General features: G+C 42.6%; 1 protein-coding gene across 1 annotated transcript in view; it reads left to right on the top strand.

The window, feature by feature from the left end:
- The window catches only part of PRKCI (protein kinase C iota), a 224825-nt gene that overhangs the window by 38161 nt on the left and 171995 nt on the right, over nucleotides 1–14669 (top strand). The gene's annotated exons all lie outside the window — the stretch shown is intronic.

The raw sequence follows: 14669 nt of genomic DNA, 5'->3' as shown, positions 1-14669 counted from the left end.
AGCTGGCTACTTTTCATATGTTGAGTGCCATTGTTTATCAAGATGCATTATGGAGGAGGAATTGAAGCAGTACTTCAGGGTGGTATTTGGAAGCCACCAGAGTATGTGTTTGTTTGCAAATACAGTTGTCGTCTTGTCTAAATTACTCCGTCCCTAAATCCTGCTGGACCTGTCCCAAAAGGGTAAGGAGTAGATAAAGATTGAGCCTGAGGGCTTTTGCCTACCATCTGAGCTGCACAGTTACCTTCTGTTGTAAATTTCCAAGACAGTGGAAGCTGTTCTTTAGACCTTGGTGAGCACTTAGGATTGTTGATTGGTGGTGGTTGCAGTGAGTAATCTAAAGCCTTTGAGGTTAAAACCATTGTGGTCATTTGTTGGTTTTGTGCTCTCCAGTATCAGGACAGCCACAGTGTTTTACTTGGAAGTGGCCAGAAAGTGAAAGAACGATGATGTGTTTTTACCTGTACTCCTTTTGTGGACTTCCCTGGATCAGCGATGATGGGAGGTTCACTAGTTCATTGGCTAGATTTGAGAGCAAGCCCTGAGGCAGTTGTCAGTGTGTGGTGATGGTGCAGTGAGTGTGGGGCCTGCCAGACAGCAACCGGAACAGTCCTTCTACTTTGGCTTCCAAAAGCTTGCCAGTGCCCCAACTTGAAGTGGTGGGCCCTGTTCCAAAACACTTGACCAGGAGTCTGTCAGACCTTGGAGACACAAACAAAGGTGGGCTCCCTGGACAGCAGCAGCCCCAGACATTCTGAAAAAGGCCCCCCTCTGCATAAAAACAATACTTGTGGCCCTGCGGAGAACCTCTTGCACCTTGATGCCTTTACTGGCTTTAGGTATTGAAATAATCTCACATGGGTGGTGCTCCTCTTTGGACTCTGTCTGACAGCAAAGGGTGTTTGGGGGAGGAGGGGTACTTTACATAGGGTGAATCACCCTCCACCCCAAAACACTGAAAAAGTGGGAGGCCATATATAGCAGCATTGGCACTTTGAGTATCACAGGGGCTATTACCTCACTGGGTTGCTTTGCTTTTCTGCTTGGGATCCTCCAACTGGAATTGGGCCAGAGTTAGGAGACCTAATTATGCCTGCTTTTGGAATTCATCATTTATGATCTACAGCTGGGGTAGTAGAAGGACATAATGTTTGCAGTAAGCCTCCTAACACATTGCATAAGCCCAAAGGGGTAGGAAAACCAACCTGTACTAACACAATAAAGTTTCAGAATACACTTCTGGCACCCTCACTCGCTAATGGTGGCATGCTTCATTGGTTGGCATTGCTCCTCACTTGGAACAGAGAAGGAGAATTTGTCAGCAGTGTTTGGGGGATCCAAAAATTAGGAATAAAATTACATGTACGTCAACCGAAAATACCTTAATTAAAGTGAAGAATACATGACTTAAAGGAAAATGTACTAATCAGTACATCAACTGGTCAGCGTGTTTCGATACAACAAGGAGCCCAGAACGACTTAGTGGTATTTTGGGGACCCCTGATAACTGACCCTTTGTTTTATGATTTATTCCCCTTATATAGATAGGGTAGGATAAGTGAAAGGTTTTAAGACGTTATAATAGAAAGATTACTTGTGGTTGATGGTCCGGATTCGGCCAGTCTCCCTTTGACCACCTTTCATTCTCTTTCAGTCACCCTTGATGGAGGGTGAAAGGCAGACATAAGAAGAATGGCAGATACCAGACCTTTACTAGTGTTTGACTGTGGGAGGGGGGAGTGTTGTGGGAGGAGTTACCACCTTCCTCTCACAAGATGTAAAACCTTTAGATAAGGGAAGGTATATTTTGCCATGGAATAAGTCCAGTCACAAGTATTCTTTCTGGAGGACACATCTGATGACTGATAACTGGAACAGGAGTTCTTGTGACAAATGTGGTTCCCCATGTGGTTTAATTCTTCAAGAAATATTTAAAGATCTAGAAAATCGCTTCCGCAAAATGCAGTGAGATTTCTGGGGGCATTTCAAGGGGTACAGAAGGCTACATCATTGTAGCATCTATTTTTCTGACTTGTGACACTTGATGACTCTGAGCAAGTCAAGCTTGACAGAGTGTATTAAACTGCCCCATCGCAATTCAGAAATAAGCCTTGTGGTATCATCCCAAGGGTCTGTCATTTCTAGCCAAAAGATAGGATCATGTTGATGGCAATAACGACATGAGCAGAGACTAGGATCATCCCGTTGAAAAGGAGGTGAAAACTCCTGGGGGTGCTTGTAAGCAATCCTCTAACACCTGAAAAACAAGCTTTGCTGTAGCCATAGGTCTCGATTATGAGAGCTCTTGGCTTTGACAATGAGGGGTGGGGGTAGAAGGGGCTGGTTCAGGCAACACATCCACTGAATGGTGGGCGGAAGGGGCTGGTGGGGCACACAATCAATGGAGAGTGGGTTGGAAGGTAATGGGGAGGAACACAGAGGGGACGCTGCATAAGGGAGGCACCTTGAAAAAAGTCTTGTAGATACCTTTGTCAAAAAGACAAAAGTACAGCCTGTAAAAGTTAACTGTGGAAGGACATAGTAATGGGACTATGATCTAAGGGAGGAACAAATGCAAAAAGCAAGAAAAGCCTACGGAAGTTGACAAATTACAAGCTAGCAAATGAGAGTGTAAATGAAGGCAAGGAATGGTAAGTAATGGGTAAGCTGTAAGCCAAGTGTAGAGTAACAAAATATCATTAGTACAGGAAACCAACTGGTCCCAATAAGATGAAGCTTTAACAAGGCATACATAATTAGAACTAAGTTCAGGCAGTGTCACATGGCAGATGGACAGTGATTTGTTGTACTGACGTTTGGATCCTTAACTCTATTGGTGGTTGATATAGGGGACAGGGCCTAAGCAATGCACACGGAGTCACAATTTTCAATTTACTAAACTTATTCTGATAACCACTCTGGAATATGTTCCATTCTGAATGGAGATGAACTTCATTTATTATATTATAAATGAAAAAGTCCTCTATAACCCCACCAAGAGATTGGGTGTCATGCTAGCTGCAAAATGGCTCCAGTGATCTATTTGCTATATGCAGGAGACACAACCAACTCAATATTGAGCATCTGGTTTATGTGAGTTAGCAGGTGTAGGAAGTACAATTTGCAGTATTCAGGTTTTTTTTTCACTTCAAAGCTCTCAAATGGATTAAGGTGGAAGTGTTTTATATGGGGTTCTGGTGGCTTACCCCTGTTTGGTCTCATGGCTACAGGTTCCAATCCTAGCAGCTCCACTCAACTTTCCATCCTTCCAAAGTCAATAAAATAAGTACCATTGAGTTGGGTGACAATAAACACCTGTTATTCAGTGTCAAGATACCCCAAGTGGTGTGATCACATTGAGTGGTGTTTTGTGGGTTAAATAACTTTTTATGGGTTCTGTGTATGTTGCCAAGTGAGCTGAGAATGCCTCCATTAAATCTATCTTGTAAATATTCTTTTGTTCAATAATGGCCTGCTGATTGTAGGGGAAAACTGGAATGTGGGTCTAGACTGCACTACTAATAAGTGTGGCAGTAAATATGGGGACACCACAACTGCTGAATGTGAGGAAGCTGTGACTGGCACATATGTTTCCAGTTGAACTTCGGCAGGGCTTTCAGATATACTTTCGTCTTTTTTCATTGCTTATAAATCTTATGCATGACGGGGTATGATGGTGATTCAGTTGGGAGTTGATTGGTCTTCCTTGATGGAGGTAAAGGTGGAACTTGGTGTCCAGTCAACATCTGACCGCTTGCTGATCACTTGAAGGCTGCAGTAGGTGAATATGTATACACAGATGAAGGGAGTCTGGCACTTTAACAAATGCTTGTTACAAGATCAGGTAGCTGCAGCAGACTCCTAGGATCAGGTTAAGGAATTTCTACAGTTAAGTGATACAGAAGATTGTAGACTGAATTCTAAGTTGTGACTTGTCATAAGGGGACGCTCTTTAGTTGAAGCAGCTCAGTTGCAGAAAATTTGGAGGATGTCCATCAGGGCCTTCTTCCAGATTTGAAGAAGGCAGGAGGCCAAACATAACAATGTCAGGCTTTGAAAATATGGCAAATTGTTCTGACCTTGCGAGGGCAGCTGTGGCTCCTAGAATTAAACGAGGCAGAATGGATCCTTGCAAGGGTTGGACAGAAATGTATATGTTGCAGTAAGTGGAGGCAATGAGGGCATACCGTATATCTCAAGGGACTGTCCAGTAGAAGAAGCCTAGTGTGTTCTCTGTACTCTGGTCTCGGTGCCAGAAGAGGCTGACTGCAGCAAAGAGGGGTTAGAGATGCCCTAAGTGGGCTGTGTTGTAAAGGGGTCTCCCCGAAGTGGGTGTACTTGTGAAATGCACTTAGACTTTTAAGTACCAAGCGTTATATTGCTTTGCACTTTTCCATGTGTCCGAGAGGCTGGTGCGCCGGTGTCAGATATCCTTTGTCACCGCTGATGCAGAAGCCCTAACCGGGCCTAAAGGTTCAACTGCTATAGACACCCACCTACTGTATGCAGGTTGCACATGTATTCAAATGCACTTGCCCTGATGTAAACAAATACCACTGTGTGAGCCTGCCATGCTGATTCTGCTCCGAGACCGTGCTCTGTGTGAGGTCACCACCGCAACCCCTGGATTTGCAGGGCGGCTGTGGAAAGCGCGCCCAGCCATGCTAACAATAGTGCATCTACAGTGAGCAGATGAAATAGAAGTCTAACTTATCTGCCATACTGACGGAGGGCTTTAACCAGGTGAACTTGAATTGATGAAAGCTGTTCAAACTGATTTGCACACTAATCCAATCTGCTACTGACTACTGTACACAGGTGGGGTGTTTGACATTAGAAAATACCAGTAGTGTGGACAGGGCACTGTAAGGCGTGTAGAACCTCACTTCACATCGTAAGTAAGATTACTGCCCTGTGGCTGACTCTCCTATTGAACTAAGTAGTATTTTGATTGGTTGTAATATTAAGGTACTTAATCATCATTTCGTTTAGTTATTTTTAATTTACCGGTCCAAGATAGCAGATGCTACTTGTAGCAGTAAATTGAAACATATTGCAACTTACCTGTGCATTGCGCCACATAGAAGCCAAGCGACCCAGTAGCAGATGACAGCAGCCAGTCACACTAAAACTTCATTATTTTAAGGCCGTACGGATTTGGTAGTACATTGCTTTAGTCGGTCTGTGTTTTTCGACCTGGTTAGGTTGCTTTGAGATGAATGCATGCCTCCTTGGTATGTCCTGATGGAGCAGAAATAGGAGTAAGCAGGGGATATGTTAACGGCTGGATTGTTTGCCGCTAATCTTAATCACCCTGATCCATTTATCAGTATTCACTTTACCACTCACCATGATGGTTTTACCTGTGAGCATGTATGAAACTTGGTACGTGCAGGTTGATGTTAGATAGGACCATTGAACAATCTGGAAAAAAGCTATTTGTAATGTAATCCAAGAAACATTGGAAGGTGACTCTCATGAGAATGCGAGCTTGCCTACCAATGGAGCAAGTGTGAGGAAGTTAGAAGGTTACAAGCCATAACAACTCTTAACTAGGTCACTGGCTCAGGTATTAAAAAAATAAAAGCTTCTCATTAAGCTTTATGCAGACAATATTGAATCTAGCAGCTGAAATGGATAATTCAGTGAATAGTGCCCAGAATATTGAAAGTCTGACTCAAATCCTTGCTATAAAATTGTGCCATTGTTGCACTGCCTCTACCCCATGCTCAGTCTGTAACAAACATGATAAATTGAAAATTGTCAACTTTTAATCTTTGTAGGCCAAATGCATTAAGCAACTAGGGTTTTTCTATAGTGTATGTTTGTGAATTCACCAAAGATGCAAACTGAAAAATGCAAGTTTTTTTAAAATGATTGTCTTGATTGTGAACATCCGCCATGGTAGAAAAGCGCTTCACAGTTTTAAAACCTGAATAAGCATTTCCACTCAGTTTCAGTTCACTACATAGAAACATATACCTCTTTGCTTAAGTACAATCACCTAACTCAAAGCCATGAAATCAGTATAGATGATTCAAAACTGTATGTTTGTCATTTTCTGTTGAAATTAGATAAAGAGGAAAAAGTTCTCACATAGGATGCTTAATGTGTTAGGTTTCTTTCAGAAAAAAACACTTTAAAAAAAATGTACTTTCTACACCCCAGACAGCAGAGTGATGAAGACATTGAGGAACCTTGCAGGTTTCTTTTTCTACCTTTGCTCTAAGATATGCTGTAGTTTTGTATTTAAGTGCCATGTGCATTAGACGGACAACTGTAAAAGTAGTACAACTTTTAATAGCGACCCAGTCTTCTCGGCAGGAAACAAAATCACCATCTTTCACACCTCCGAACTCCATTGTTGGACCGACCACTGATGTGTCGTTTTCGCTTTCATAAAGACCACCGCACACCACCACCTGTCCCCCCCCAGCAGAAGCTCCACCCTCAACCCCTCCACTGGATGCTATGAACAACTCGGCACGCAACCTGCACCGCTGGATCACAGAATGTGCTAACGGCAAAGGCCCCTTGTGAAAACCCACCAGAAACCAGCACTGTCAGAAACCAATCTGGTTCACAACAGAACTCCAAGAATCAAAACGCACTTGCAGCTGACTGGAACGAAAATGGAGAAACCACAAAACTGAAGATGACACAGCCTACAAAAACATAGTCACCATGCATCACCAGTTCATCAGATCCTCCAAGAAAGCTGCATCCTGGATCACATCAGCACCAAAGCACACATCAGCAAGGAGCTCTTCACCATAATCAAGGAATTCACGAACTCCAGAACAGATACCTCAGACATTTCCCCCCCCCCTCCAAGACCTCTGCCACAAACTTGCCACCTTTATTCACCAGAAAATCCAAGACATATACGAAGGATTCAAACAACCAAAGCCCTCCCCCACCTCTCACCAGCACCACCACAGACCCCACGCCGCACCAGACCCTGAACATTTGAGTATCTATCTCCGCATATGACACCTGCAAACTCATGTACTTCATCCACTCAGTGGCACCCTGAGACCGGTGCCATATCACACTTTCAACATGGCTATCGCACCAGAGCTCTGCCAGACTATCAACTATTTCATTGAGACCGCCCCCTTCCCATCCGACTGGAAGAATGCAGAGATCAACCCACTCCTAAAGAAATGCTCTACCTGCCCAAGAGTTGAAGAATTAAAGACCCCTCTCTCTGCTGCCCTTCCCGGTCAAGGTAACTGATAAGGCCATCAACATACAACTCATGGAATTCCTCGAAGCAAACCAGATCCTAGACTCCTCCCAGTCCGGATTCAGGAGCAGCCACAGCACCGAAACAGCTATCCTTGCCGCCACCGTCAGCATCTGCGCCATACTGGACCACAGAGACACTGCCGCCCTCATCCTCCTTAACCTCTCCGCCGCATTCAACACGGTCTCCCACTCCACCCTCTGCACCACACTCCATGATGCTGGCATCCGCGGTAAAGCACTGGAATGGATTTGATCTATCCTCACTGGAAGAACCCAGAATGTCAGACTCCTGCCATTCACCTCGGCACACAAAGAAACATGCTGCGAAGTACCACAGGGATCCACATTAAGCCCGAACCTCTTCAACATCTACATGGCCCGCTCGCTAAATCGTTAAAAAGCACGGCCTAAACATCATCTCATACGCCATGACACCCAACTGATCCTCTCCTTGACTACCAAGAGAAATTAACGTCAACTGCCTTAAACCCAACTCAGACAAGACAGAAATCCTTGTACTCTGCTCCACCCCCTCCGCGTGGGACGACTCTTGGTGGCTTACTACCCTAGGAAATGCCCCTACCGACCTGCATGCAACCTGAGCGTCGACCTGAATTCAACGCTTTCCATGACCCGTCAAGTCAGTGTCTTCTCATTGTCATGCTTCGACACCCTGCACCTCCTTCGGAAAATATTCAAGTGGATCCCCACTGAGACGAGAAGGACGGTCACCCACGTGCTTGTCAGCAGCAAACTGGACTAGGGCAAACACACTCTATTCCGGCATCATAAAGAAGCTCAAACAAGGCTACAGAGCATCAAGAACGCAGCAACCAGACTCATCCTGGACATCTCCCGCCACAGCCACATCTCCTCCCACCTCAGAGACCTGCACTGGCTCCTGATGGACAAATGCATCACTTACAAGCTACTGACACACACCTGCAACGCACTGCAAAGCATCAGACTGGCCTACCTCATCCACCCCCACCAGGCAGCTCTGATCCTCCCAACCCGTCCTCACTGCCATCCCCAGAATCAGGAAGAGCACTGATGGAGACAGATCCTTCTCTTACCTTGCAGCCTGGACATGGAACACACTCCTGCTCAACCTCAGACAGGCCACCTTTCTGGAGCAGTCCAGGAAGGACCTCAAGACCTGCCTTTTTGGGTGAGCAGCACGCCCTCAATAGCCCCTTGAGACCACACTGCTTGAAAGCCAAGCTTTACAAGTGCCTGATTGATTGATTGATTGATTGATTGATTGACACAGTATATGGTGCTTGTATGCATCACAGCCATAGGGGAGCGCAATACATTAACAAGCACTGTGTCCTGCTAAAGCCCTCGCAAACACCGTACTAAAGTTGCCTTGAGAATGGGAATTGATTGTTCTCACATTTAAAGATAGTGTTTGTACAGTAGGTTTAGGCATGGCACTAGGATGTTATTTTTGTATATTTTGTAGCACACATTACCTTAGGCAGTACTTTCAATAACATAGAAAGTGGGGGTGGGACCGAGTAGTCAACAATGACTGATTCTAGAACACAGATTATCTGCCTCTAGAACACAAACACAGCCAGTAGATGAAGGTACAGTCTTAATTAAGCATGTACTGAACGAGTGAAGGTGTGGTAGAACCAAAGGACTACAGAAATAAGTACTGTAGGTTTTCAATCCTTCCTTCAGTTATGGGGAATCTTCAAGTCTCAGGTAAGCAGAGGTGGGGGGAAAGCTAGTATTGAGGTGTGAGATCTTTTTGCTTATTGTCCTCGTAAGTGGCATGTAAATTCAAGAGTCTGAGCAGTTTGGCAATATTTCTGGCTGTTAGGTAACTGTGGATGGCATTACAGTAGGCAAGGCTGAATGTTCCTATTATGATACAGTTTAGAAAGGTCAGCCATGAAGGCCATGTTGGACACTTAACTGACTTCGAGATTTCACAGTTTTTTGATAGCATTGAGGCAGATATTTTGTTGGTAAATCCATACTTGGATCATCACCAGCCAGGGTCCAGTTCGCTGTTAGTCTCTCAAACCTTCCTGTAGTTTTAGATAGAATTAGTCATCTACAATGTACATATATCTAATATAGTTAATGTGAACCTGGGTCATGGGGACCATACATATACTCAGTAAGTTGTGGAAAAGTGCTTATTCTTGTGGCGCCCTAAGCAGGATGGTGTCCGTTTTGGAAAGGAAAGGTACAAGCTTGATTTTGTGTGTCTAGTGCCCCAGTAGTGAAGGAAACAAGTAAAATGAAATCTTGCAGGTGTTTACAAAGCACCATGTCATCACCAGTTATGGATGCCTCAGAGGTCAGTGAAAATAAGCATGCAGAGGTGGCCTTGATGCATGGATGCAAGTAGTTCAGAGAACGCGGAATATGGTCTGAAAATAATGTGACGCAGGGTGTGTACTGTGCTGCTTAGTAACTATTCTCTCAAGGGCCTTTGAGAAGCAAGCACAGAAAGTCTGGCATTGAGTGATTTATATCTGGCTAAGTTTCTTAGAGATTTTTGTTGTCCAGGGACATTCCAATATAGAAATCTAACCCCACTTTGGAGAAAGCGTCTGCATCCACTCTCAGATTAGAATTGTGGATATTTTACCAGGGAGTTGTAAGAAGTCCATCTTGGATGGTTAACTTTAAAGAATGTCTTCACACCCTATCTCCTGTGAAGACAGTCTGATGTAACGAAGTGTCAGATTTGCACTGGTGTCCTGGGACAATTGTCTGGTTGCTCATGATTTTCAACCTGTATATGCGAGGAATCAACTAGACATTACATTTTTATTTTTGAGTAGTGCAACTATTATGAGCGTGATTCTAAGGTGACACATTGTTGAAGCCACTGTAAAATGTGGATGTTTGTTGCTTTACTTAGTCTCTGTTAGGTAGTTCTTAGATTGTGTCTTTGAACGTCCTTGTTTAGCCTGAAGTTCAGATGTGAATTCATGTTTTCTCATCAACCAATATAAAATCATTAATGAATATGCTTACAATTGCATTTTTTTACTAAGCATACTTTCTCAAACATCATATGTATTTCTTTGGGACATCAACCTGGGTTTTTCGTGATATTGCTATTCTGCTTTTGTTAAATAGGTCTTGTATTTTCCTATTCCTTTTAATGGAGGCATCGCTACCTTTGACCTTCTGATGTTACTTGTGTAAACAATTTTGCTATTAATTTCTGAGATAAATGCTTTTACACAAGGGGCAGAGCAACTTTATGCTGGCAGCTCTGTTGCCCACTTATGTCCCTCACCCCTTGTTTTTTTTTTTTTTGTTGTTTTTTTTGTGGGCTTTACTGCAACCCTATCAGTATTTTAACACAGCAGACCTGTCCTCTGCATTTATTAAGTCATTTCAACATGATATTCTTCACCTTATGTTTGCCCCTTTGATTATCCTGCAGTATTGCTTCCACATTAGACTTCAGACTTGAAAGGCCTATCTTTGGTGGCAAGGAACAAATGCGCACAGTTGTTGTGTGTGTGTGTGTGTGTGTGTGTGTGTGTGTGTGTGTGTATATATATATATATATATATATATATATATATATATATATATATATATATATATATACACACATCATACTAACATGCCTTAACCCTGTTCCTGGATCACAAATCATAGTTTTCCCAGTTGTTGACCTTCAGTTTCCTTCTACTTTGCTTTGTGCTTTTGCATATGAATAATTGTTGGTACTTGTGTATATGTTTTTTTTTTGCAACACCAGGGTCATCAGCTGTCTCTATGTAATGAGAGAATAGGTCTCATGAAAGGATCATGAGAAAATGCAACTTTGTGTTATTGGCTTTAGTCAACCCATCCTGAAAAGCTGTCATTTCATTGCCTGACCAACCTCTTCCTATTTTTCTGAGAATGAGTAGTTCTCGAAAAAGAATCCACAGTTTGAAGAGCGGCATAACTAAATTGAGCTCAAACCTGTGCTTCAAAGGGACTATCAATCAAGACAGACAGCTGGAGTTTCAATTTTCTGTTGAATTTGTGGTTGAGTAAAGGAATTTCTTACATTGTTATCTTGAGCAGGTTTAGTGCTTGTTTATCATCCTTCATAAATGTACTAGTTTTCCAAGTTACTCTGTAACCTACTTTCAAATGAGGTGCACTTAGTACATTTTTGTAAATGGCAGCTTGGCTAGCTCAAAACAGGAGTGAAAACTGTAAGTTCTCCTCAGATAATGGAAGTGTCCATAAGTAAGATAGGCCACTGGCATTCTGTTATAGGGTCTGTAGTGATCTGAAGAAGTCTTAACCCTTAATTACCATCTGTAGATCAAGCCTCATGTGAGTGGAGGCTGGAGGGCTGCCCTCCACTGCCCTAAAATGACATTTCTGGGGTTGGAACAACAGAAAGATTGTTGCAGCAGAAGAATTGCTTGACGGCCAGCCGGCTTTTCTGTGTGATCTGTCTATTTGAGCCCCAGGCTTAACCGTGGAGAAACAGACCAGCCCTAAAGCTCCGTAGCACACAAGAGTAGTGTGCCTATTGTTTTGGGCAGTCTTAGAAAAGGCCTGAGAAGAGGCCAGCTTAAGGGTATACTGATTCAAATTATTGGTGAGTACTCTGCCAATAACTGGGCATGCACTGCAGTATCGCCTTGAGAGATTTTGCCCATTATCATCTGGATTCTACATTTCCTCTGGCAGGCGCACACTAGGGCAGTATATTGAGAGCAGCCTTAAAGTGCATCTCAAGTTGCCAAACTTGACCACTACAATCCCTCTGCCCCTCTTAATCACATCCTCAGTCCCTAGGCTTCTTTTGAGGTCTTGTCTGCAGGCAGCGCATGCCATGTCACCAGGTGACAATCTGTAGCTAAAATGTAAAAAAAAATTAAATAAATGGAGTGGGGGCTGCTCTGATTCTGCAGCACACACAAGACGTCACTTCCATGTCTTTATGTTGGGCATAGACCAAGTACATATTTTTTTGCATTTTTATATAGCATGAACTTTACTTGACTGGAAGTTATGGGGGCCCTTTCCATAAACACCAGTTACATGACGGAAGTTCACATTTATTTTCTTTAGGCAGGGGAGATTAAGGGGTTTGTCAAGAATCAAAGGACATTGAGGCAACGCTTTGACTCTAACCTGGTTTCCAAGTTCCACAGACAGTATTTTTGACCGTGGTACCACATCCTTCTGCCCCCTCCCACTCACGACCCCTTTCATGTTGGGCATAATGTTTTTTTAGTCATGTTGCACTGCAGCACAACTTTTGTACAACATGCCTGCAAGTAAAAAAAAAAAAAAAAAACCTGCTTTAATCTGGCCAGCATTGACTGTTGTAGCTCTTTTATTTTCGTTACTTTGAGTCCTGCTGCACAGTGGCTGCACCACTGTGCAGCGTATTTAAACAACATTGACAAGCCAATAGATCTAGCATAGATGAGACCTAATGGCTTTGCAAATGGTTTTAAGATGCATAATTCCTTGTTACTGAAAGTGGTTAGTGAGTTTTAAAAAGTAGTTGCTCTAATTGGTGGAGTGCAGTAACCAATTTATTATTTAAAATACATCTCTGAACATTGTGTGAATGGGGTAGGACAAATAATGTTGCCTGCTATACTTCCGATTACAGAATGGCAGTTCTCTCTTGCTTAATGAATAGAGAATCAAGATTTCATTAAAGACTCAGAGGCTAACATTATACTTTTTATCCTTTAATGCTTTCCTGCAGGACCTTTAAAGAACCTTACAACAATAAAAACCTCTAAAACCAGAACCATGTAGTCAATAAGTATCCTCTGCACTGAACATTCCTCCTGTTATAATGCAGCAAAATTTCCTCCTTCCTCTGCATCTTCTTCATCCTTCTACAAGCCATCTCCTCCTCTAAAACATCTTCTTTTCTTTTTATCCTGTGGAGAGATAAAATACCGAACCCTTCATTAATATTTACTTTTTATTCATACACCTTGTATCAGTAACAATCCTTTAACATATATGAGATATGATGAAATACATCATTTTTATTTCAAATTAAAAACCGAACAACCGCTTGTTATCATCCGTACCAGACCCTTGAAATCCTTTTATTTCATTTCTTTTTTCCCTTTTTTATATAGGGTTGTGGAGGGTGGGATAATGTTGGCCTTTGTTTCTTGAAGGAAATCTTCATTCTGTATTCATTACACTAGGTGAATCGCCACTTCATTTCAATACCGGAGGCTATCATTATGCATGTTGAAAGTCCTTCGACACTACATTAAACACATGCTTTATAGTTCTAAAATATTGCTTTGTAAAAGTTCCAGCATTTCTCCAGTCAGCTGCTTCAAGAATTTTCTCCAAACGACAACCAGTCAAATACATCTTACTCGACATAGCCCTCGCACTGAATGTGCCTTAACCATGCTGACGTCAATACCTCTTTCTTTCCTGATATCTTTCACCTATATTGCAATTGTTGCTGTGCTCACTGCACCATACGTTTTCACGTAAGGTTTTAATAATTGACTTTCTCCATCTTTCCTAAATTCCAATACTCAATTTTAATAAAATGGACAATAAATGGACTCTGGCACAGTTTTTGTTCCAGATCTCAAAATACACTCGATCTGGACCAATGACCTTGTTACCTTCCTCCGCTTTTATGCCTGAAACTCTTCTGCATGATATTAAACATACTAAAGTTACTAATTTTTTGGAAAGTTTAGAGTCAATATAAAAAAAATGACAAATCTGCATTGACATCCCATAACCCACTATAACGTGCTTTGAAGGTGTTATTAACCTCATACTTTTAAGAATTCTGCACACCATAATATTTACACCTACCGAGATTCCATTAACATGTGCATGCCCTGCAGAAATCGTGACCTGTAACAATTCATAGCCCTGAAGCCTAAATCCTTCTCAAATTTTTCAACTAGGAAATGTATCACTTCCACCATAGGAACCTCCACAGGATCCAGACTCCACTCCATGCACCAACATGTCCACACACTCCATATCCCTTTATATTTTTTCCTTGTTCCACGAGCCCAGGACTCTTCAAGCAACACTGTAGCCCTAGTTGAAAGTCCCTTGAAGTTGCTAGATCTCCTGACACTTTCCAAACAAGAAGGTTCAGCACCTTGCTCTGAATCAAAGGATGCCCCTCTCTTTCTTTATTAATTAGTAAACCTTTCCTTGTTGGGGTAAAAAAAAAAAGGTACCACACAAGCTAACTCCATCACTCAGGAAACCAAAACTGTGAAATCCAAAATGGTGTCACCAACACTACCTGATACCTCTCTAGCTTCAGCTTTGAGAGCACTCTCTGAATCATTGCGTAAGGGGGAAATGCATAGGCTCTCCTCCTCTTTCTTATCTGCTGAAATCGTCTACCGCTGACGCTTTTGGATCCGGAATCCAGCTGAAATAATTCTCTATCT

Source organism: Pleurodeles waltl, chromosome 11 (assembly GCF_031143425.1).
Source record: "Pleurodeles waltl isolate 20211129_DDA chromosome 11, aPleWal1.hap1.20221129, whole genome shotgun sequence".
NCBI classification, from domain to species: domain Eukaryota; kingdom Metazoa; phylum Chordata; class Amphibia; order Caudata; family Salamandridae; genus Pleurodeles; species Pleurodeles waltl.
Note: the sequence above shows the minus strand (reverse complement) of the source record. Positions and strands in the feature narration are given on the sequence as shown.